Consider the following 23,966-nt stretch of genomic DNA (forward strand, 5'->3'; position numbering starts at 1 on the left):
ACGCACGCGGTAAACCGATTATGTAATATCGATCGCTGGGATCCTTCGTTTCGATCGGTATTATTCGAACTTTTATTTCAGCATCTTTTCTCCGTCTAACCGATAGAATTCTTCGAGTGCTATCAATTAAAGACACTCGAGAATCCTTTCTCACGCGATTCGACTAATATCGTTAGCGAAATTTTACAAAGCACACGTTGCAAGTTAACGCCAGTAATAAGTCGTCTTGTGCAACAGTAACAAGTTTAATAGCAAAGGAAGCAATGTTGTCGGCTTTGTCTTGCCTAGATTTGCTTTTCTTTTTTTTTTTTTTTTTTCGATACTTATAATATTTCTTTCGCTCGGAAAGATATAAAAAATGTGATAACGCGGATTGGCAATCGTGCAACTTTTTTCAATCGAGGTGGCTCATGGAGCAAGTGCTTTCTGAGTCATCGAACAAAGTGAAGCTGATTATATTTTATACCCTGCCGTTAATTGCGCCCGTAAAGATTCGTTTATACAAGACTTATAAATAATGATGCACCGTGTCACTCAACAAATAACGGTCTTATCTGTGCAATAAAGAACAGTTTGAACGTATACAGCGCTGTCAAACGAGTCTTATTCAATGCTAAATCAATATAGAGGCAGTAGCAACGTTTTCATTCAATTCTGACAATTCTTCCCAGAAAATTCACATAGCTGAAACGTATATTCCATGTTGTGCCTGTGAAGCGAATGTACATACACATAGACGCTTAAAATTACTAAAAATAGTTGGCAACCAACGTTAAAATGCATCCAGCAAGCATCTTAACGAACCAATGTTTATTCAATCTTTCCCACGTGTTTATCAATCTGCTACGTTTCAAGCATCGAGATTACCTTCAATATGCACGTTTGAAACCGTTGAAAATTTTAATAATTCCTTGACTCCGAGTTGGCGTTGTACGCAGCCCGGCGTGCTACAGAAAATAAAAAAATGTCTTCCGTCTGAATGCAACGTTTCGTCAATTTTCGAGGCTTCGCCGCTAATTAAGAGTGTCATACGCGTGCTTCGCTCCGTTCCTACTCGTTTATCTATTTGCTACGAAGGATATGCATACAATTTGCGGAAAGTTAACATGTTTATTCACTGTGGCACAGAAGCATCTCTACTTTCCTTTACACGCGTTATGCCTTTATTAATTATTCATTGTGCAATGTTTGCGTTCGTGTTTCTTTCGTGTCAAGAAAACTTGTCTCGATTCGCACACCGGAAACGCTTTTACTTCCAAGGATGCCGTAGCTATAGTGCTAGCTCGGTTCTTAGCTGCTTTGGCTCCAATCGAATGGCATTCTATTTTATCCTATTTCTCTGACTTTCAAGGATTTCGTATCAATTTTTACAACGTATATGCAACGGTGCCGCACGAACAAACGTCGCGTCATCGAAACGTCCGATCCTCGTCGATCAGAAGAGCGAGTCAGCCAAAAATCGTCTTTTCGCCCCGCGCGGAACCCAGCGAACAAACGGATGGGCTAATTTAATCTTCCCATAAATTAATCACGACGCATCTATGCAACGGAACGCGACCGCACAGATGACGGGCTCATCGCGTCGCATTCATGCTAATTTCTAACCAGACGTATAATATTCTTATTAAACGCAACCGCGCGTTACGCGACCACTTGGTAGGCACCGTTGTTTCGCACATCTAATCCAGCTACGTTAATTGACATCGTCTAGAAGCGGACACGCCGTTTCGAAGATCAACCTTTCTACGCACGTTTTATTTGTTTAATTTTCTTCTATTTAATTAACGTGTGTATAATTGCTTGTTCATATTTCAGGTACGTTCGTCGAATAACAAATAAGATCGCGTTGTGTGTATTTTGACAAAGATAGTGGAATTAACGGCGTGATGTAATTAAGAAGGTGCAAATTGTACAAGATAGTGGATAGAACAAACGATAAAGCATATGAACAAGATAAGCAGCGAGTAATTCGGCTAAACAAATTGATGTTGAAATAAGATGTATCAATGGAAAAAAATGAACAGAACACGTTTTTTATCCCAAAATGTACCAAAACGAAGGAAATGATTTTCTTCGTCGATAAACAGAGAAGTAAACTAAATAAAAACCATTAAAATCGCAGGTGTCGATAAAATTTTATTTAAAAGTAGAATTTATATAACAGATAGGAATATAGAACCGTATATAGTATATGTAGTAACTATAGATAGTACGTGAGATTGTTGCGTGATGCGATTGAAGAGATACGTGTTTTTGAAGGAGAGTTAAAAATAATAAGCACGAAATTAATGATCAAATTTGCACAGTTGCGTGCTAAAGTCATCGATCAGATAAATTCTTCTGCCAAGTTTCTAACGCGTTCATTGAATAAAATGGCAAATAACTTTGCGTGTTTCAATAGGCGTGAAATAAAATGATTCATAAAAAGTACAGAAAATTTCAATCTTCAACCTTAAACGTTTCAATGTATCCGAGTAAAAGAAAATGAGATACAATAGTTGTAGGTAAGTTAACGGTGAACATCTATCGGACATAAAACACGATTCGCTGTAATTCTGACACATAATTCTCAATTAATTCTCGGTTCTCAATTAACTCTCAATTAATTGTGAATATAGTTTAAGCGTTAAAATAGCTCGACTGTTTTCCGTATATCGAATTTTGTTCCATTTGCTGTCGCCTTTTATTTCGTCTTCTTCTTTCGCAGTGTGAGCTTCACGCCTGTTTTCGTGCCTTACCGACGTTAAAACAGTGTTTAACTAGTAATTACTAGTAATTAGACGAATAAAGAAATAGTCTGTATCGTAACTCGTTCGTTATCTAGAAAACAGACGAAATAAAATAAAAATGCCGTGCGAAAGATGTAACAGATGTTTTGGAATTAACTGAAACCACGAATCTCGGTTTCTTCTTAACTGTAATCTGCCCTAACCCTTCGACGATAGAATAGTTTCACGAAGGCTCGAGTTGTGCGAACGGAGAAGTTCCAGATGAGAAAATTATTCCAAACTTTGCCGCGTACCTAGATTTCGAAGAGTGGCCATTTAAACGAAATAAAACTCGTGACATTCGAGGTTTTTTCTTTATTCTCCTATGACAAATAGTCTGTTAAAAGATATTCGTCTACGCTAAAAGCCGAAGCCTATCGCTTCGTCAATCTAAATGACAAATAACGTTCGATTTAACAAATTGTCAACGTGCTAGAAACTACGAGCGTTATATTAATTTTTATTGGAAACGTGTCTCGACGTGAAACACAAAGATAGTTTCTACGCGAGCGAATAAAACGGCGAGTGGCCTGGTTCTTAGTCGTCGGCAACCGGCAATCCCTTTTCGGAGCATCGGCGACGTCGAAATCCGTCGTGCCCATCCAGGGAAACTTCTCTCCGCGCTCGTCACAAGCGTCGAGGGGCCCCTCGAGCTGAACTCGCATGCGAGAGAAGCCAGAGCCCAAGCCTGCCAAGGGAATATTATACTTGACGATGACGCGTACGCTCCGCTCCGCGAGGAGGAGGCCTGTCTCGCCTCCGCGTCGGAGCAGAGGAACCTCCGCGAAGAGGAACAGAGACGGAGATAGCGAGCTTTCGACAGAGACAAAACGAGCGGAAAGGGATAAGAGAGGGGAGGAAAATAGGAGTCTGAGAGTTTAAAGGAGGAAGAGAGACGAACCGAGAGGGCAACGGGGCTTGGGAGTAAAAAGAAGGAAGGCTAAAGAGACCGAGGAGTGGTGGCAAAAAGAAGAGAGCAAGGAGACCGTGGAGCGAGAAAGAGGGAGAGGGGACGATTGGGAAATGAGAAATTGAAATGAAAATTGAGAATGCGAAAACAGTTGGAGAGACAAGGGGCAAACAGAGCGAAAAATTGGCGCAATTAAGCAAAATGCAAGAAAACTTAAAAGGGAACAAAGCGAGAGGAGGGTAGCCCGCGGTTAAACTGAAGGATCAAGAAGAAAAAAAACGGAACAAGAGCACGGAACATAATAACGTAGAAAAAGTGGTTACCGTGTGTGGGCGTAGAACAAAAGAACGAGTGGAGACAGGAAGGAAAATATAGAATTTAAGGAAGGAAATGTACAAGCATGATAAAATTCAAATCTAGGAAGCGAATTCTTTCCTATTTAGCTCTATGTTGATCGATCGCCGTCATATTTTTTCCCCCTTTTTCTATTTTCATCGTTAGATTCGAAAGGTGGAATAAGAAAACCAACTGACTTAAAACATAAAGAAAATTCCAATTAAATAAATGAGCGTCTCGGAATTTAATTCTAAGATGGGAATAAAAGATGAAAGCTAATAAAAAAAAAAAAAAGAAAAAAAATAGCGTTTATTACATATAATATTTGATTCCACAGAGATCGGATAAGAAAACTAATTAACTAAAGCGTAAAGAAAATTCCAATTAAATAAATGAGCATCTGAGAATTTAATTCTAAGATAGAAATAAAAGACGCAGGCTAATGAAAAAAATAGAGTTTATTACATGTAACGTTTGATTCCGCGGAGATCGGTTGAGAAGAAATCTATCGTACTCTTTTCTTCAATGCCGAGCCATGTTGCAACGATAAAAACGATAAAAATGCAGGGAAAAGATGAGCAGGGAGGGAAAGTGAGAGAGAAAGAGAGAAAGAGTAGGAGATAGACGTAGCAAAGATTTAATCAGACGGGACTATTCGCATCAATCTTTTCGGTACGCGTAGATTCGAGCAAATGAAGGAATCGCTAGTTGAAAGCGGAACCGATGTCCCTTAAAAGTCGACGTCCAAGCAAGATCCACGGGTGGTCCCGGGGATATCGGAGAATTCCCGGTAGAAATCCGACGGCGAGAAAGTAAAATGTGTCCGTTGATAATCGCACCGTCGCTTATCGCTGGCAGCAAGGTATGCCAAGGACTTCCGGGGTAGCTTTAATCGATTCGAACGATTGAAGATATATACATAGGTATGCCGGTATGTCTGCGCTTTAGCACCGATGGCCATTGGGATCTAGGGAATTTTGACTAGCAATTCGGTCAAGTTCAACGTCGACGTCGCGATATAATACGAGTAAAATTTTAGATAAATATCGTACGATAAACACAGTTATTTTAACAGTTGTTTGTTTAAATAGCGTTTGTTTGAGTCATATCTTTATTAGTCGTTCCCATTACTTTCGTGATAAATTAATCATTTTTCGTTAAAGTAACGAAATCGTTTTGTACGCGATTTGCAATGGCTGAAATAATTAAGCACGTTTCACTTAAAACTCCGCTTCGAAAGATGCGATATGAAATTACAAAAAAAAAAAAAAAAAAAAACAAAATTATCTTAAACGATCGTCGAAGCGTTGGTAAAACATTTTAATACAGACCCGCCTTATCGCAACCACAGATTGCGCAATTAAAAGTTACGCGAGAACTGCGTGTCACCCGGTATATACCGGCGCACTGAGTATGTAATTGCGAGGGTCCCCTCTTGCATTGACCCCGGTCCCGTCAGACGACTCCGCCGCAGAAATCTCAAAAGCTGATCATACGAGACATCCGGACGCATTTTTAGGCCGGATTGGCCACGTGTTGTGTGCCGGTGCTTGACGAGCCGAGAAGCAAGCTGTCCTTGAGCCGGATGACCAAACACGGCCAGGCCGGTGACACGAGGGACCTCGAAAACGGGGAGATCGCGACACGATTGCGGTCCCGCTGTTGGTTGGAAACGTTCGCGGAGAGGAGAAAGCGAACGCTACCAGAGGTCAATTCTGCCTGTGCTTATCAGCGTTTGCCCTTTGCTTCGTGTTTCTCTCGGCCGGTGCTCGATAACGGAACGCGAGGCGTCGCGAACCAGCCTCGTAAATCGCCGCACGGATCTTTAGAGCGAGCGGTACTCGTCGCACAGATGAAGATGAATTTCAGCGAGCCGCGAGGCACGCGCTGCCGAGAGAAGCGTTCGCCAAGGGGAATATAAATACCGTGTGCCGGACTACGGAGCTGATTTCGAGTGACAAATGTTGCGCGGAGACCGTGTGGAGGGCGTATGAGAATGTTTGCGTGTGGTTGCACGGCGTCGAGATATGCCATCGAGGTTCGTGATCGATAGAGATACGAGCGAGAACGATCGAACGTGGTAATTAGATGTAATTAGGAGAAAATGAAAGTACACGCTTAGCTAGAAAGGACCGTTGGATCGTTGAATTTTGCTTTATGGATTTATTTACGTTGCATCAACCACGCATCACGGTTGTTAGCGATGATTACCGTGCAACGTCGAATTTCTAGTTAAATCGCAGTTACGAAACATTTATTTCGAACGAATCTTTTCTTAAATTCAGCGGGGACGATATTGCTCGATGGAACTCCGCAATAGGTATCGAATTAAATCCAGTCTGATCGCGCCCGTTCTACGATTAAAGTAGAATAAACAGCACCAAGTCAATTTGTATATCTTTCATCAGAATTCAGTATTTCTCCTCGAAACAATTCCAAGCAGGAAATCGTTAAAAAAAAGAAGAAGAAGATCAACAAGTTAATCCAAGTTTGATAGCCAAACATCGACGATCTTCAAGGGCCCCGCTTCCAGTCTTCCCGATTATCGGATTTCCTTTCTTTTTCTTTTAGGCTGCACCTTTCGTCGACCTGCCGGAGGAATACGTAAACGACAACGCTACCGAGATGACGGCAATTGAGACGAATAAAGTGCATTACAATTCGTTCTCGAACGAATCGAAAGCAACGATGTCGAAAGTTTTCTAAACTCTGCCAACGTTGGTATCGTACGTGTGTTTGGATACGTGTGAAACGAAGGCCTCTGCTTCTCTAAAAGACAGACAGACACGGCATTGATCTTAATCGAAGCAAAGGTGAAAACCCGCTCCATCTTCGAGTTAACTCTACGAAACAACAAACCAGAACTAGTTGAACGATAAAACGACAGGAAGTACATCACGAGGATCATAAATATTAATTACACGTTTCTATAAGACGTTCGAATCTCGTGCAACGCTCCAGATACAAGCTGCACCTTATTACGTCGATCGAGCCAGCAGCAAGACAGTCCATCAAGACTATCTTGGGAGGAAGCGTGTCAGCGAGAGGTCGACACGAGCACGCATCCGGCACGCTTGAATGATGAACAGCTCTCGATCAGACACAGCGAGGCGGCCCGTGTCTTCGATAATCGATCGGCCGGGGCCGAGTTTCGGGGCAACGGAATCGTCAAGATTGAGCCATCGGGGACACTCGGTTGGACAGGGAGTACAATGAGCGCGACTGTGCGCGGAACTCGATCGTCTCTCGCCGTCCAATCCATAAATCGAGAGCTACCTCCGTTTTGTACTTCGCTAATTGCCCTCGAGGGGAATCGGTTTCCCAGAGTCTAATAAAGAGCCGCTGTCTCTGTCCGTCTTTTACCTGGTCCGCATCGACAGGAGCGGCGCGCGCGCACTCCACGAAAGAAAGAGAACGAAATCCCATCCCCTCCTCCCTTTCTCCACTCTTTTGCCAGCTCTTACCAGCTGCCGAGGTCTCGAGTTGATCGCGAATCTCCCGACAGAGCGAAAAAGCTGAAAGAAACGCGGCAGACGGAGCAAAAGAGCGAAAGAGGAAGAAGACGGTGGAGGGTCGGTCCCCGTTTTATTTTGGCACGCCGCGAGGAGAGAGGAGGATCCTTTTTATTTCTCCCGTAGCACTGGCAGCCACGCTCGCTATAAGGTATTCTATGATGGTTCGTCGGTTTCAACGGCGCCCCTGCTAAATGGAATACGACCGGAGACGGGTTGGCCAGAGAGAGAGAGAGAGAGAGAGAGAGAAAGAGAAAGAAAGAAAGAGAGAGAGAGAGGAAGAGGAGGGCCGTGCAAGAAAGGAGGAACACCAACGGCGTGCAAGAAGAAGAAGAAACAGAAGAAGAGGAATACGACTACGACGACGACGACGACGACGACGACCAAGACGACGACGAAGAAGTAGAAGAAGCAGAAGAAGAAGAAGAAAAGAAGGAAGAGGAGGAGGAGAAGGAGGAAGAGGAGGAGGAGCTGCACGATGGGGGAGCCACGGTGTAACTCTCCTTCCTTCTTACCAGGCATCATCCTCTCTCAGCTAGACTCGGTCCTCTGCCGCCCCGCAGGACCACTCCTGCCCCCATTTCCCCTGGCATTGGGGGATTTTTTCGAGGGCTTGGCCAACGGAGCGAGAGAGAAAGCCGACTCGTAGTCGCCGGCCTGGCAAATGTTCTCGGCCGTACGTACGTACCCACACACCTACGGGGCCTCGTCGTCGAGGTCGATACACGCGCTCCTCCACTTCGCTTCGCTCCGCTTTACTCGCTCCTGGGAGGACGCGTCGTACAGAGCGAGACAGCCTTGCGTGTATGTATACGCGCGAGAATCAGCCGTCGCGCCGAAATCGACTGACAACCGGTGCGACAAGGCCGACAGATAAGATAAGTCCTTCGCGAGGAGAACAGCTTCGAGAGCCTGCTATTCCTCGCGATCTTGTCTGGCTTATCGATCCGTTTCCATCGATTGCCTGCGCGAACGGTATTTTGATCGCTTTAGAACAGCTTATGGAGCTATCGGGAGCAGGAAGACGAGGCCTTTCGGATGAATTACGTATGATTTTAACTTACGAGTCGTACACGGACCGTCTAATGGGCTAAATTGGATAGTTGTTTTCTGTCGAATTTAATATTTTATCGAACTTGGTAGGCTTTGCGTTCGAAGCTCGACGTACCGAAACGAAATCTTATTTAGCCTTCGATTAATCGAACTCGCCGAATCGATCTATTCCACTCGATGGATTACTGTGTTTGGTTGTGCATACAGTTTGTCACTCTCACAAACGTAAATTTAATGCTTCGGAATAGCCTACGCTGCAACGAATCTTAAGGCACTCCTAGTTGCGAAACGTCGTTCCACGTGACTGTCGAAGCGATTTTTCTACGGTAACGTACGTACAACGGTGCTCAACGCTGAAGAGCCTAACAACCATGGACTATCTGCCTGCTGCTTGTGCTTCAAATTCAATTGCCGCGGAGTTCAAGTATCGGAAACTGTTTCATACCATCCATTCTGCGTGCTTCGAGTTTTAAGTTGATCTTGTCACATAGAGGAAACCTCTTTCGATATTTACAATTCTGATTTTTAAATAATATCGTTAGGATACCTTGAGAAACACTACTAATAAGTATCCGCGTAAGAGTAGTTCGTGGCATTTTTGAATATATTTCGTTTATTTGTATCTTTATAGGCTTTGTCTTTTCCTCCTTCTTTTTTTCGTTCCGCTTCCTACTTATTCTTTTATTCGTCCCATGTTTTATCGCGTCACACGAATTATTAGACGACGTTAATGGAAATTCTGGCCGCAAATGCGTTAAAAAATTTCACGGAAAGTAAAAAAAACTTCCATACGTACCACGAGCTGGAAAAGTATTTCAATAACACGCATTCTTTCGGATAAATTCTGTATTCCGTTTTAACTATTTGTAATCAGGATACTCTCGAACGATAAAACGCGTATACACGCGAGTAACTTAAAAACCTCTGTGTACCTGATTCTGAGTGATCGCTAGGAAAATTTTTAACGTCGTCGAAACCAACGCCGGAGCAACAACGGATTGACAGCGAGCCAAGAATCGAATCGGAACAAAATCCGAGTCGCCGACCGAATACAACGTCGGAAGTTCCGCTCGTTCGCGGTATCGGTCGTCGTGCTAATTCGTTAGCAACGTAAAAGTCACCGTTACCAGTCGGTTGCAACCTGGTTGGTCATCCTAGCTCCAATGCTGGCAACCTATTTCGAACAGCGACCGCTAGCAGCTCGGGAGACGGCGTTCCACGTGTCGTCCCCGGGAAATACGCTTATCTGCGAGTCATCCGGGCCCAGCGATGCTAGGCACATCTGCACGTCCGTGCACAAGCCACGTCGGCTTTCGTACTTACACGAGCAAAAGAGCGGGAAAAAGAGAGACGAGAGAAGAACACACGTAGTCAGAGGCTACAAAGCCAGCAAGAGAAGCCAAGAAAGTAGCGGCGAAGTATGGGGTGGGGGTCGTTGGGCGGTTGGGTCGAGGGGTTAGACGAAGAAGCTATGAGACGTTGGCTTTAGCGTCGGCGAAACGACAGAGAGAGAGAGAGAGAGAGAGAGAGATAAACAGACAGGCAGACAGAGACAGAGAAACAGACAGGCAGACAGAGCAAGGGAGAATCGGTAGGAGAGAACTGTTGGAGTCGGATTGAGAAAGGAGAAGTAGATAGGGCGACGGAGGCGTGGGTCGAAGGGAGGGGGCGGGAAGAAGAGAGGCAGAAAGAACCAGAGACGCCAGAAGTGGGAGTCAAGAACCCTACAAGGAATTAAGAGCTTATTCGTAACAGGCACCGTGATGAAGATCCTATGGCTCGTGAAGCGGGGAATGGGAGGAGGAAAGTGCCTCGACTCTCCCACACCGGGGATCTTTGGAATACCAATCAACCGGCTAATACGTTCGCCAGTTTGCCCATGCGGGCGCCAAATTGCCTGGGACGAGAGGCCCTCCGCGTTCCAACTTTCGTCCCTCTGTTACGAACGTCACAGGGTCCTGCCTCGTTCCAATCCACGAAGAGCGACCGGCGGTGGAGAGAATTCGTAACGCGACCGGGGTCGAACGACCGGGTTTTGTTTTCAAGAGGCTACCGCGGTCAAAACCTTTTTCCACGAAATAGCTTAGGACGAGCGAAAGACCGAGGTGCGTGGGAGACGGTGTTGGTTAATGGAGCACGGGAATTTACCAAACTGTTCTCTGGAATATCGTTAAAACCGTGGACATTTAACGGCGGTTTAAACGGATAAACGTGTGTTTGCGAGAGCGCAGGTTTTTATCTGTTTTACCGAATCTTGAAAAGACGGCGGCAGTTCGTCCCATTCCTGCGTGAAATTTCAATAAGCGACTTTCACGCTACTTCATTATGCGTTTGAAAACGTTTGTCGAGCAGCCTCTAACTTCTCGTGGAAATTCTCGGAAATTTTTTCATTGCTCTTTAAATATTCCGTACAAAAGGATTCTTTCTTTTTATATTACACCAACATAGACGATAGAGCGTTTATAGAATACGCCGAAACAATTGGAAGACTGTTCGATTTAGAAAACTATAAAATTATGTCTATAGTATGATATTAAGCAGAAAACGATCGTTGAAGTCTGCCCGTAACAGCACTGTACTCGTTCTACTTAAATGTAGTCATTGATCGAACAAGGAAGCGTTTCATCGAAATTTCTTTCCAACACTATAAAAAATTCTAAGTCCGCTTTCACTACGAAATGATAAAAGAAGCGAAAAGAAGTTTTTTCAGAAAACCGGCTTCGCTCTGTGAAAATTCACTATCTATTACATTTTCTTGCCACTGTCTCGTATCTTTGACTAATTTCTTCCCTCTTTCAGCCATTTCTTTCATCACCACACCCTTTTCCATTTGCTTTCCTCCCACATCCTCGTCAACTGACTCTCTTACGATCTTCTCCTCTGGAATCAAAAACCAAGAAAGTCGGAACGCGTCGTATAAAGCTTCGACTCTTCGCTACTCGAACAAGAGTTCGTCATGGAGAGAAGGCGTGAAAAATGCTGCCATTTAGCCGCGATGCGTGGCACAGAATCGCCGTATTCCTTTGAAAGCATTGTACCCCGCCGCGCCGTGACGCCGACTCGTTACAGGTCTTTGAAGCACCTCTTCACGCCAGAACGCGGTAAGAGTCGTATAAGCGGAGCGCGATCGCGGGGCAGTTTGCACACTGGACGATCAGCGTCGCGGCGCTATAACGGGCCGCCAAGTTACGACGAAGGCTTAAACTTTTACTGGTGCAGAAGCGTCAGCGTCTGGTCTTGTTTTTGCTCGTTCCGCGATTCACGAGAAACGGTGATACAGCTCGTTCGACGCTTTTTAAATCAGCATTGTCTCTCATTCGTTCTCTACGGATTTCGCGAGTGTTCTCGGAAAACCACGATTCTTCTCTAATGATTTTTAGCCAAGTTTCTTCTCATTCGTGAGAATAACGTACGAAAATATAATTATTCGTATTGAAATAACTTCTTTCGTTTTTCTTTTCTGCTGTCCATATGGTATAACTCTTTCGCTGCTTCGATTTCAATGGGTCAAGAAACTTCAGCGTTGAAAAGTCGAAATAAACGCGACGTCTCGCTTACGAAATTCAGAAACGAGAACCGACAGTGTTCAACAAAGACGATATCTTGTTAAAGCAAGACGTATGGCATGGAGTTTTTTAACAGGCCATCGAGAATCGCAGGGAAATGGATAAGAAACGAAGCAGTATCGCATCTAACACCAAGCATCGTCTGAGAAGGGAGTTATACGTCGCGATGGAGCACGATATTGGCTTGGGGCTTTAGTCCGTGGGGTGGCCAGGCTGGGCAAGCCTTAAAACGGCAGTGAGACTTTATAGGAGTTTATCCTTCCAGCGATGGGAGTGTTGTATAGGAACGAAGTCGTTGGGAATTTCTGGCCGTAGCCGTGGCCAACGAGGACGTGGAAAATGCCAAGGAACCGGAATTACGGTAGAACAAGGGTGCTGACAAGATCGAACGACCTCTAGGACGATGATATGTCAGGAAAGACGAAAGGACGTCGTTGAAGTGGATTCAGACTGCACAGCTAAACGTCTGCGACTCTGATTCACCTTTCCGAGAAGATTCGAGGATTAAGATTTCTCTTTGCGAACGTAACGATAGCAGGGATGTCGAACGTAGTTCGTCGAAAGTTCAGAAATTGGAAAATTTAGAAATTTCTTACGAAGCTCGAAGTCTTGGAAACTCGGCGATCTAAAGATCTAAGATTATGCAAATTAGAGAGTTTGAAAATATGCAAGAACTTGCGAGCTTGAAACTTTATTAATTCTATAGTAGGTACTTTGACGTGTCAAATCTCGAGCTTGAACTTGAAACTTTTGAATCCTACGGTAAATCCTCAAGTTCGGCACAGAGTTCGCGGATACGGCAGAGCAAAAACCACGAAGTTTCTTTATATTTTTAAATAACTAATCGTCGAGACTTTCAACCAAAATTTCGTCGATCACCCGATCATCTCGAGGAGCCCGAAAACTTCGAACCAAAGGATTTCCTCGAAATCTGCCACCGAATCCCGATCGATCAAGCACCTTTTACCGTTGCCAAGCGAATTCACAGTTGGTATGGAATTCTTCTTCGACAAGAGGAGGCGACGATGGCCTGCTAAAATTGCTGTGAACACCTGCGAAGTATTAGCATAGCTTGACTTATTAACAAGGCTAAGTAGCCGTCGAGAGAACCAGATGAAAGTTTCCAACGGAGAGACTTCGCGAGCTTTCCGGCGTTAAGTCATTGACGAGGCTGCAGCCGTTAGTAATGGAACCAGAACACCGTAACGAAGTCCCACACATTCCTGGTTTAACGAACCGTCTCGGCATATTCAAGGTCCCTTTCATCAATCGCGCTGATCTCCTGGAGGTTGACGCGAACTCGTCAAATCGTTCGGTACACTCGAGACATCATCGTTTCGCGTAACTCGTTACACGACCACCGTCTTACTGGATGGACTAATTCATCGTTTCGATACGGAAAGAATTAGATTAACACCTATTATACTAAACGATCTGCCATTTCGTACGATACGTAGCGCGTGGACGAGGCCGATGTAGAAATTAGAAACTTTGCTCGAAAACGTGATTTACGATGTAGCTGAAATATAATCTGTACGCGCGAATTAAAGAGGCCAAGGAACTTAATTGATTCTAACTCGATCAAAAGTTATCCGCTACCGCTGCTTTCCTTTTTCCAACGAATTTTACTTCGCTTAGGAAAAAGGCCAAGACGACGAACTATCTGCCAAGGCGATGTACCGAACGACTGGTTTTGCGCGAAACTCCAACACAACTCGCGCGATCTTTTATCCACCGTTACTCCTTGACGCGTTCGCGGACCGCGTTCGTCGGTGCCGCGAGAAGCGGTAGCGCGCCGCGAGACGCGCGGCCGACAGGGCAGATCGAAGGGCCACCAACGTTTCAGGGGAGACTCAGCAGCAGCGAGAAAGAGAGTAGCGAAGAGGGGAAGCGAGCGAAAAATGGAGGGGTAGGCGAGGGTGGTACACACGCGTGCACGTCCAAAACTCAATGAACTGCTATCGATTAGTTGCTCATTTTATTCCTCGTTCGCGTTCGTGCGGCCGACTCGTTAAACGCTCCGACCCCTTCCCTCTTCGCCTCTGGCCGTCCCGTCGTCGCTTCTCATCATTCGCGTTTTTTTTTCCCGCAGGGGTAGAGAACCGAGTCACGAGGGTAGTGGGTCACGGCGCGGCTTTTTTTTCCCCGCCAAACGACAAAACGGAGAAAGCAGGTCGCGCGGGATGCTTTACGGTGTCCTCCGCTATTACATAGGCTCCTCTCTTCGGTAGCTTGACCAGCACGCGCTGCGGTAAGAACGTGATTTTCTAAATAGCTGGGCCCGGATAACGGGCCCCGGTGCTCGGTTCTGATCTGCCGGTGAGCGGAATCGCGTGCATTTGTTCCACGATGTAGAACGATGGTTAGGGTTTGGGATTGAGTTTCTTTGCAGATTTGAAAATGATTGGCGACGTAAGTGGGAAAAAATATATAGCGTACCAAGTAGAGTGTACCGAACAAATAAATAAAATCAAGTAGTTTTGATTGAATCGATGAAGGTGAATGCTGCATGTTTATAGCGTTCAAGTGCCAAAATGAACAAACCGGATTTTATGTTACTTCCGACAATTACGTCATTTACCGCTTTAACTTGTCGATTATTAAACGCGCTACTACCTTTTTCACATTTCCGACCAAGTAATTTCGTCGTAAATTGGAAACTGGGACGGATACGATTTATAGAAGTTTTTATAGCAGATGCGTAAACTTATTACCACTCGCATATAGTAGATATGTTCTAAAATGAAATTTATGCGAACGGTAAGCATAAATCAAGCAATTAACCGGGGTGTTGAATCACGGATCACCAACGGCTTTCACTTGTTACATTTTACAACCATATGTTGCTTCGACGCTCCAACTGGATGTCTTCGAATACAGATTCCTCGATGTAATTAGCGATTAGTACAATATGTTAATTAATGAAATTTGACGAATAAAAATTGTCACTAACATCGATAGAGATCGTATTGATATTTCTCGTATCTTGTTTCTGTCCGAATACATATATGTATTTTCAAGTATTCCTATCATTGTACTATTTAACATGTACATACATTTTTCATTGATTATTACAATTCAGCTGAATGATCGTTGTGGACGAATAAATTACGTTCGCCATCTAAGTATACTCGTAAAAAGACGTATACATGAAATTATAGTTTCCATTGAACATATCGAGTAATTTTTGCTCCTAACGCGTACTATAAATATTATACCTTAACGCGTATATACACTTAACGCGTACCATAATCGTATATCAAGGAAAATTCAATAGAAAGTCAAGCAAACGTAGTCGTACCTGAAAAGGAAACAGGACTTCCTCTATTAGTTTGCCCCTTGCCTCCAACGTAATACCTACTTCTCACGTGAATGACCAAGAATCATCGTTTCAGAGAGAAATCCGGCTAATTCGCGGTTCGACTTAACGAGCGATCGTTCGATTTGGCCCGCATCCAATTGTATTCGTTCCCCCGAGCAAGGGAGACCAGGAGGAGAGTCGAGTCGCGGGGGAGGCAGACGAAGAGTTGGAAGCGGGCGAGGAAAGAGAAGAGGTGGCGGCCGCGTGTCGAAAGGTGCGTTGTACTCAAACAAAGTAAGATATAATTAGACGGGTAGACGGCTGCGACTGCAGGAAGCCCACGTGTGAAAGTCGCTCGCAGAAACCTCTCGGTCATCGCTAAAAAGATCCCCAGAAGCACGGGAAATCGCGCACTTTCTACGACTTTTACCGCGATGCACGATCGCTGTTGCGCCGAAACTTACTCGGAAATAGACTGTTCCCCGAACGTTCCAGCTGTTTTCGAGTGGCCATCTCGATTCCTCCTTGCGTTCGATGCCGAATCGCTCGATAGAATTCGACTGCAACACGTATCTACGTACACTATCGTTTAAAAGTATCTGCACGTATGCTGCGAGTTTGCTCAGCTTCTGGCACGATGTAAATCAATTAAGAAATTACAGATAAAGAAATCTTGCGATTATTTCACTTTATCGTTGTTGTTCGATTATCAGACGTTCCACGTAAACTGATAAAAATTCACGTTACCACTGAGATTGACAATGAGACTAGTTTAAGCGATAATACCTAGTAACACGAATATCAACTTCTACGTCCTTTTGATTTTTATCATTTTCAAGTCTTTTATCTTCTAAAGGAAAGAATCACTGGTTTCCTTCTTTAATCCATTAATCGCTTCAAATCCATTCTAATTCCGTTAATCTCCCTTCGCCCCCCCCCCCTCTCTCTCTCTCTCTCTCTCTCTCTCTCTCTCTCTATCCTCACGTTTTAAAAACCTGAATTCGTTTTAGTAGAAAATTATCCTTAAAACACGTTGCAACGAAATTCTTTCCACGTATTCGGAACAACGCGATAGATGCCAGAATATCGATCCTATTTTTCGTCGGGCGAGTGCATAACGCAGCGACGCCCAAATATTTACCCGTTTCGAAATATCTACCCCCTTCTATTGCCACGGCCAGCCAGATGAGAACTGCTGAGGTCGGGACTCATTGTCAGAAGTCTTGGCATCTCTCGTGCGAGTGGGCGTCGCTAGCGATGGAACGTCTGTCGGTAGCTCATGGTTTCGTCGCTTCTCTCTACGTATTGTCTGTGTATGTGTGCGTACATGCGCGTGCGAATATGCGTGCAATGCTCGTGGTTCACACGTAACCACACGCACCTTATGCGAGCGGATGCACACCTACTACCTACGTAGATGCACGCCAGATCGACGCATCCTGCGTCATTTCAACGTTGAAACGCTGCCCCGCTCGATTTGGCAGAGGCGATTCTGTCATCTCTTGGCGAGATCGTGGCAGTTCGCGTTCTACGATTGTTTAAACAGTTTTTTCTAAACGATTTCAACGCGAAAAATATTTAGATGTCTATTCTTTTTTCTTTTTTTTTTTTTTTTTATGACGATTGAAATTCATCGAACGGAAAAGCAAGATTCTTTTCGAACGAATTCGTCCAACGTTGAAACTGTACGGAACTTTCTTGGACAAATAGCACTCCGTAATCAGGAAAGAACTTCGCCACTGTATGTTTAATCAACCGCGACGATTTTTGCGAACTTTACGAGATACTGTCGTCCACGGAACCCGCATTCATAGCGAACGACCTGACGTAACGCCGCTATGCGTCATCGAATGCAAAGTCCAAGACATGTTCCATTTCCGAATACATACCGCTAGCAAAAACCTATGTTCTTGCAAATACTACGCTTCGTGACGTAAATATTCGCATTTATTAAACAAGGATCACGTACTTGTCTCGTACTTAAAGTTAAAATTCCTTCAAACTTTACACCATGCGTAATTCTTGAAGTACAGTCGATGAACAAGCGGAAATTATTGAAATTTCAATTATCAGGATTATCCTCTTCATTCTAACGACGATATTCTCAATAGCAAGTTGAAGATACATGGAGTGATTTAAAAATCACCGAGACTCTTCGAAAACTCTCAATTTCCAGCACAATCCGAGGCAATTCGTGGTTTCCGGCGCACGGTTGCGGTGGCCGAGGTCTTTTCAACCCATCGCTAAATCCAGCAGGGTGATAAGTAAAAAAATACTCTTCGTCCCCCACCGTGGTATCGTCGCGGATTGTCTGCAAATTGCACTCGACCGGTGCGTCGTCTGGCACGGCCAGGTCGATGTACCCGGTGTTCGAAAAATGCGCGATGACCTGCGTCACCGTCTGTTGCGAGTTTGCTGCGTATACGGCGTACACCTCGGCAGTCCAATCATCGGGTGCAGTCACGATCCGGCCCATGAATACGAGCTGAATGCTGTTGCACCCACACTGCGTTTCCGTGATCACACGCCTGCACCGATCGATCTATCGAAAGCGGCTTGGTCGCGATTCTTCGTCGATTTGTTCAAGGCGAACGGTTTCGTTCGTTCGGCGAATCATCCAAGATTTTTATAATTGCTTTCGCTTCGATGACGCTCGAAACGATATTACGAGTAGCCAGTGCAATAGGATAAGTCAGCGTGTAAAGTTCGATCGCTTTTCTAATGACAAAAGTCACGAACAAATGCGAATGTGGGAAAAAGAAAATAAAGTATAGAATATGGAATATATGGAAAATGCGGTATCAGGATACATCGCGTAGGACGTGAGATGTAAGACGTAGGACGTAGAGGATCGGATAGGATACAGAGTTTCGGATATCTGATTTAAATAACCGCGGAACGATCATTTCGAAACCGACTAAACAACCGGCAAGAGGATGCGCGAGTACTTAACGAATATTGAAATTCGATTTTCACGTAAACTCAAGTCTATGCGAAACAATTTCATTGTACATTTACGACTTACTTTTACACGAGGAATCGCTTCCTTTTCGTTCGTACGACAGCATTCTGTATAAAATGTAATAATTGCTACAAATCTGAGAGACTCTCAGAATTTATTTGGTCTAAATCATTTCGATATCAAAGAAACTTACGACGCGCGAACGATATTACATAAAATAACGTGCAGAAATGAGATACGTAAAGGTGGAAATCTCTACGTCGGACCATTATCCGGCACACAAATCAAGGGAAGGTGTTGGCGTGATAGTTAGCCGAGACGCTTGTAATCAGTGATTAGCGATCGAGCGACAAATCGTCCGTTATTGGTGCTTGGCCGAGCATCGTGGCTCGCTCGTTAATATCACTCTTCTCCCCCTTTCATGACGAGGACGAGGAGCAAGTTCAAAGTCGTAGATTTCAATTAGCTTGACCGGTGCAACGAAGCACATCGGGCTGAGAGAGAAATAAGAGAGGGAGAGACCGCGACAGAACGCACCGCCGCTCATAATCGAAATGCAAACCGGCCAGATCGATGATATTAGTCGTGATAGCTTATCTGCGACTCGTCGCGATAATGGAAGGGCAACGGGCCTCCGCGGCACCGTGATTGATGCAGTCGTACACGGAATAAGACTGGTGTCTGGTCCGCGCAATTAATCGCGCCTGTCACCCCTAATTCGTTATCGTTCCCCTAACTCTGCGCGTAGAAAGAGTATGGCACAAGCTGAGCGATCGGTTTTGGGGCTTCGGATAATCTCTTTTCGATCGGAGTTCATGATTTCTCGAGATTGCCTGCAATTTCGAACCAAGAGGTCTGATCGATGGCCGTGCTTTTTTTCCTTTAATCGCTGGAGGATTTTATCAATGAACTTTGCGGGTAACTTTACGACGATATAACAAGCGAAGCAATCAGACGCTTAGATAGCGAGGAAGATACAAAGTAGACGAGTTTACGGTGAGTGTTTAAACGCACAATTGTATAGTTTTTCGTATGATGCGTATCGTATATGGTTGCTCGAGATATCGGCAGGAAAACAGCCGAAGAGTATAAACGTAAAGAGATCTTCGATCGATGGTAGGAGACGAAAAATCGGAGGTTGACGGCGGCCGAGAGCTGGCAGCAGTAGTAGCGTTTCAGGCATCCTACTCTAGAAAGCAATCGACCGGTTGATTACTATACTTTCTCTCGGGCAGCAGCTTGACTGCCACGAAACTTAGGTGTTACGTGCATCATCGGGTGGTGAGTTTAGCATAAAAATCTCCTTGAAACGATGCCGTATGAGCGCGCGTGCAGATATTACCGGGTATTACCGTAACTGCCGCTGGATTATGGCAATTTTCAATTTTGCCGCGCTCTCAATCGACCCCACTCCGAATGACTCGGCTACTATGCCAACCAAAGAAAAATCCGACGGACATCACAGAGTGGTAGAATTTCTTTTCTCTTCGACCGTATTGATGCAAAAAATTGATCGATGTAAAAAGGATCGGTAATATCCCAGTTATAGTTACAAGAGCAAATTTTCAGCAGAGACGTTCTAGAATTTTTAATATTTCGTCCCGTGTCTGTCAACTTTTTTCCAATATTCGTACTCGTTTGCGTTACAAGAGCGATATGCTCTTGTGTAAACCGAATCGAACTTACGCGTTTAATTTTGTAAATTTCTATCTGCGTATAAAATTACTTCGAAAGAATACATTTTTAGTTGCGAAAAATAAATAAAACCCAATATCAAACTCTTTATATCGTAAAATCAATACGAAGCGAGTAAGATTGTAAATGAACGTAATTTTTCCGTATTTATCTAGCGAAATTAAACCGAAGCATTGAAACAAATATTCGTAAATAATATAATTTAAGAAAGATTGGAACTACCTTCAAACTGTTTCTGTTCGTTTCCCCTCCAAAGAGTCGTGTGGGACACAGTGGCGAACTCAGTAATTACAACTCACCTATAAAGAAATAGAGAACAATTTTTAATTACTCAAAATATAATTACAAGCGTAACGAGCACAATTACATTACGTTTATCTTTGAACAGCATTTTCATTCATCGATGAAATGTAATTAAAAACCAGTTTGATTCCACTTTTATATACCCATGATGTTGCAGAAAGGTTTAAGAATTTACTCATCGGACGAATTTTGTCCTACGCGAACAATTTCAAAGATATTCGCGGGAATCGATTTAAATGTAACATCCTGTATGAAAGAAGAGGTTAAAAAAGCAGGAAACATTCAACCGTAAGAATACAAATTCCAAATACAAACACGCGTTTTTGCATGGTTGTCGGATTTGCGCGGTCAATTTAACCGAGTCGTCAAATCCCCGCGAGCGAACCTTCTTTCGTCCCGGTGAATTCCTCGTGGAAAAAAAAGAAAGAGAAGGGAAAAAAAGAAGAGCGAAGGATAAAAACGAAGAGGCGACACGCGTGCAGAAACCACGTTCTAAATTGCGCTCGACAAACGAGGCGATTTGACGCAGCTTCGTTGGCTCGTTCTGCTCGCGCCCGTTCGTGACTGCTCGAAGAAGTAACGGTGAGGATCGCGAGGATTCTTTGGCGAAGGTAACGGAGTGGATGGCAGGAAAGGTCGTCAGGTGTATCGAGCTAAATTCATCGCGCAAGATCGATAATGCTCGACGTTCTGCCCGCCAGGGATCCTGATCTACGAGATCTACGACGAACTGAGTCAGGGGAACGCGATTACATCGACGCGTGCATCATTGATCCTTGAGGAGAAGCATTCCCTCGTTATTTAACCTTTTCCTACGAGAAACGCATCGTATAAATTAACCGCTGCAGTGTATAGATTTAATTGATAACGACGGATGATTTTATACGCTGTGTATGTGATCAGAAAGTAGTTTGTGAAAGTGTTCGAGCAATTTTTGAATAATACGTTAAGCGTGAAAAATTCGAAAGGTAACTGCACGATCTCAAAATCGAGCGTTACGTTGTTTCGTCGGTTATTTTTTCTACAAAATTTCACTGTTTGTTATTTGCTCGTAAAGAATCCATGCGACTATTTATTTTCTTTTCTAACGTACATACACGTTCGTTTAACACATATTCGTTGGTACACGGCGGTGAAGCAAGGGAGAACGCGATGGCGGAGGTTCGACCGAATTCTCACTGTTTCCCGGAGCAATTCCATCGAGAGTCGGTTTACGATCCCATCCCAGACCGTACCTCGATTTCTTTGTCGACGTTACAACCGAGCCGTACATTTCGCTTGGCGAATGTCAGAGGTAACGTTGTGCCGTGCTCGCCGACGGTTTTTCGCTGCGAGTATGCTCCGAACGCGATACGAGCCGGACGGAGGCGGAATGAAAGCCGTTGAAAGCATCGCCGAGAAGGAGAAGAGGGGAAAAGGACCACGGCGAAAGAGGAGACACTCGTCTCTTTTCAAAGACTTGTTTAACTGCTAATTGATTCTGCTTTATTACTTTTTAGATAGCGCGAATGAAAATGAACGTTTGAAGAATGGAGCGATAAAGAAATTTATACCGTGTCCGAGAATATGGATTTTTCGATTTATTTTACCGTTTATGAGTACGATATAGGTGTATATGTTAAATGACGCTTGCAAAAAATGAGGTTGCGTCTTTTATCATGGCTTCGACTTTTAGCGATCATCGCATCGCTAACATTTCTAGTTTCTCGTTCGCAAATAATGCCACCGATTTTCTGACTGAAGCTTTTCTGAAAAAAAAAAAGAAAAAAAAAATAATTCAAGGAAACTCTATAGCTATCGCATTTGCCTCTCGATTTTCCTTTCCGTTCCCCTCTAACTTTCACAAACGTTCACGTGCCATAAAACTCAGCCGGAACAACGATCATCGAGCCAGCCCAGTAGCGGCGCGTACAATTTCAAAAATCATCCCCTAGACGAAACGTATACACTGCTCACGCACACGTCAACGTGTTTTCGCCGATGCATCGGCAAATAAATTAAATTTTCCTACCTCGCAAACCGGTCGATAGTGCAACGATATTTTACATTTTCCATCGACAAGCGGTCACGGTCCCCGGTTACCCGATGATTTAAACTCGGGCGCATCATCGCGTCGGCACATCAAAAAATTAAATCAATTAAAACAATTCGTTTAATTGAAATGATAATTGAGTTACACGCGAGTGTCGGGATGCCGGTCGCTCGAACCTTCGTTCGCACCTTCCCGACCCGGAAAACGTCAATTTTTGGTTGTAATTTGCTAATTAAACGTTAATGCTCGCCAAACAAATGTGCCTCGTCTTAATGAATAAACGTTCGAGTGCTCGGCTGGCACCCTGTCGCGTTCACCGCGAACGATATTCCCTCTCGAAGCTGCCTCGCCACGGCGACAGCTCGTTAATGGGAAAGAGGAATAACGTATCCCGGCTATTAGCGTTTGTTGCCGGTGTAATTTGGCATAATAAGGCCGATGGCCGCGTTTTAATCTTCGTTATTGAATTCGTTGGCTAAACATCCCCGACTGCCGATTGAAACGCATCGTACCCGATTTTATGACGATTGATTTTTGGCTCTGGCAATGCTGCTCAGCACGCGATAATTATGTACATTCGATTTTATACCTATTACGGTCGCTCTCTGATATACAGCTCTACCATACATACAGTTCCGACCATCCAGTGTAGATGTTTTACAGAAGTCGATGTAAAATATGATTTATTCAGAATATAAACGGAAGATCATCTTTTTTAACGGGTTTCTGTTCCAGCGTATTTTGATTAATTTTTATACAATTCCAAATTGACTTTACACGCTTAACTTACTTTCATCCGTTGTTGTACAATCTCGGATTTTAATATCAAAAACTACTCTAGCTGTACCACGGAGTTGCAAAAAAAAAAAAAAAAAAGAAAGAAAGAAAAAAGAAAAGAAAAAGAAACACAAAACACTAAAAAATATAGCAACAACCCGAAAAAAACGCCTTCTCCTCCGGTCGTTTCTTCGACGACGAGACCATACGTTCAATTTCCCCGAGCCAAGCTGCTTCCATTTACAGATTAAAACGCGACACCCAGTATAAGAGACGCACACCCAGTTTCAGGTGAAAGAAACACAAGCAGCAAAACGATCTCGTCCTCCGGAGAGATCTCGCGCAATAATTTCCCGATCCATTAAGGCACGCCGAGTCACAGGCGTTCGCGAATACACGCCAACTCCTGAGTTCCAGCGTGTACACACCCGTACAAACGCGTATTCAAACGTTCGCGCACATGCACCGTGTCCTCTGACAGGCAGAAGACCCTGAAGGGCCTGGCCGCGTCGTAGGTGGTACGTTGGACGGTCGCCACTGAGAATTCAATTAACGGTAATTATATAGCGACCCAACCCTCGTTACTTTTCACCAATCGGTCCTGCAACCCTCTGCCAACCCCTTTCAACTCTTTCGCGCAGGTGCATCCACGGTGCGCACAGAGAAAACTGGCTGCCAGAAACTTCTTACCAAGTCCCATTTCGAAAGCTAAAACTAGGCAACAGCCCCCCCCGTCTGTCCCTCTTTCCCT

At 44.3% G+C, this 23,966-nt stretch overlaps 1 protein-coding gene across 3 annotated transcripts in view; it reads right to left on the reverse strand.

Annotated features, from left to right (window-relative positions):
- Positions 1 to 23,966, reverse strand: part of LOC126873938 (nucleolar protein 4-like) — a 96,594-nt gene that overhangs the window by 46,511 nt on the left and 26,117 nt on the right. Inside the window, exon 2 of one of the 3 annotated variants that reach the window (XM_050635337.1) lies at positions 20,326 to 20,402. The exons of the other annotated variants lie outside the window; for them this stretch is intronic. The gene's annotated coding sequence lies outside the window, so the exon portion shown is untranslated. The remainder of the gene's footprint in view (positions 1 to 20,325; positions 20,403 to 23,966) is intronic. 3 annotated transcript variants of the gene reach the window in all.

Source organism: Bombus huntii, chromosome 15 (genome assembly GCF_024542735.1).
Source record: "Bombus huntii isolate Logan2020A chromosome 15, iyBomHunt1.1, whole genome shotgun sequence".
NCBI lineage: Eukaryota > Metazoa > Arthropoda > Insecta > Hymenoptera > Apidae > Bombus > Bombus huntii.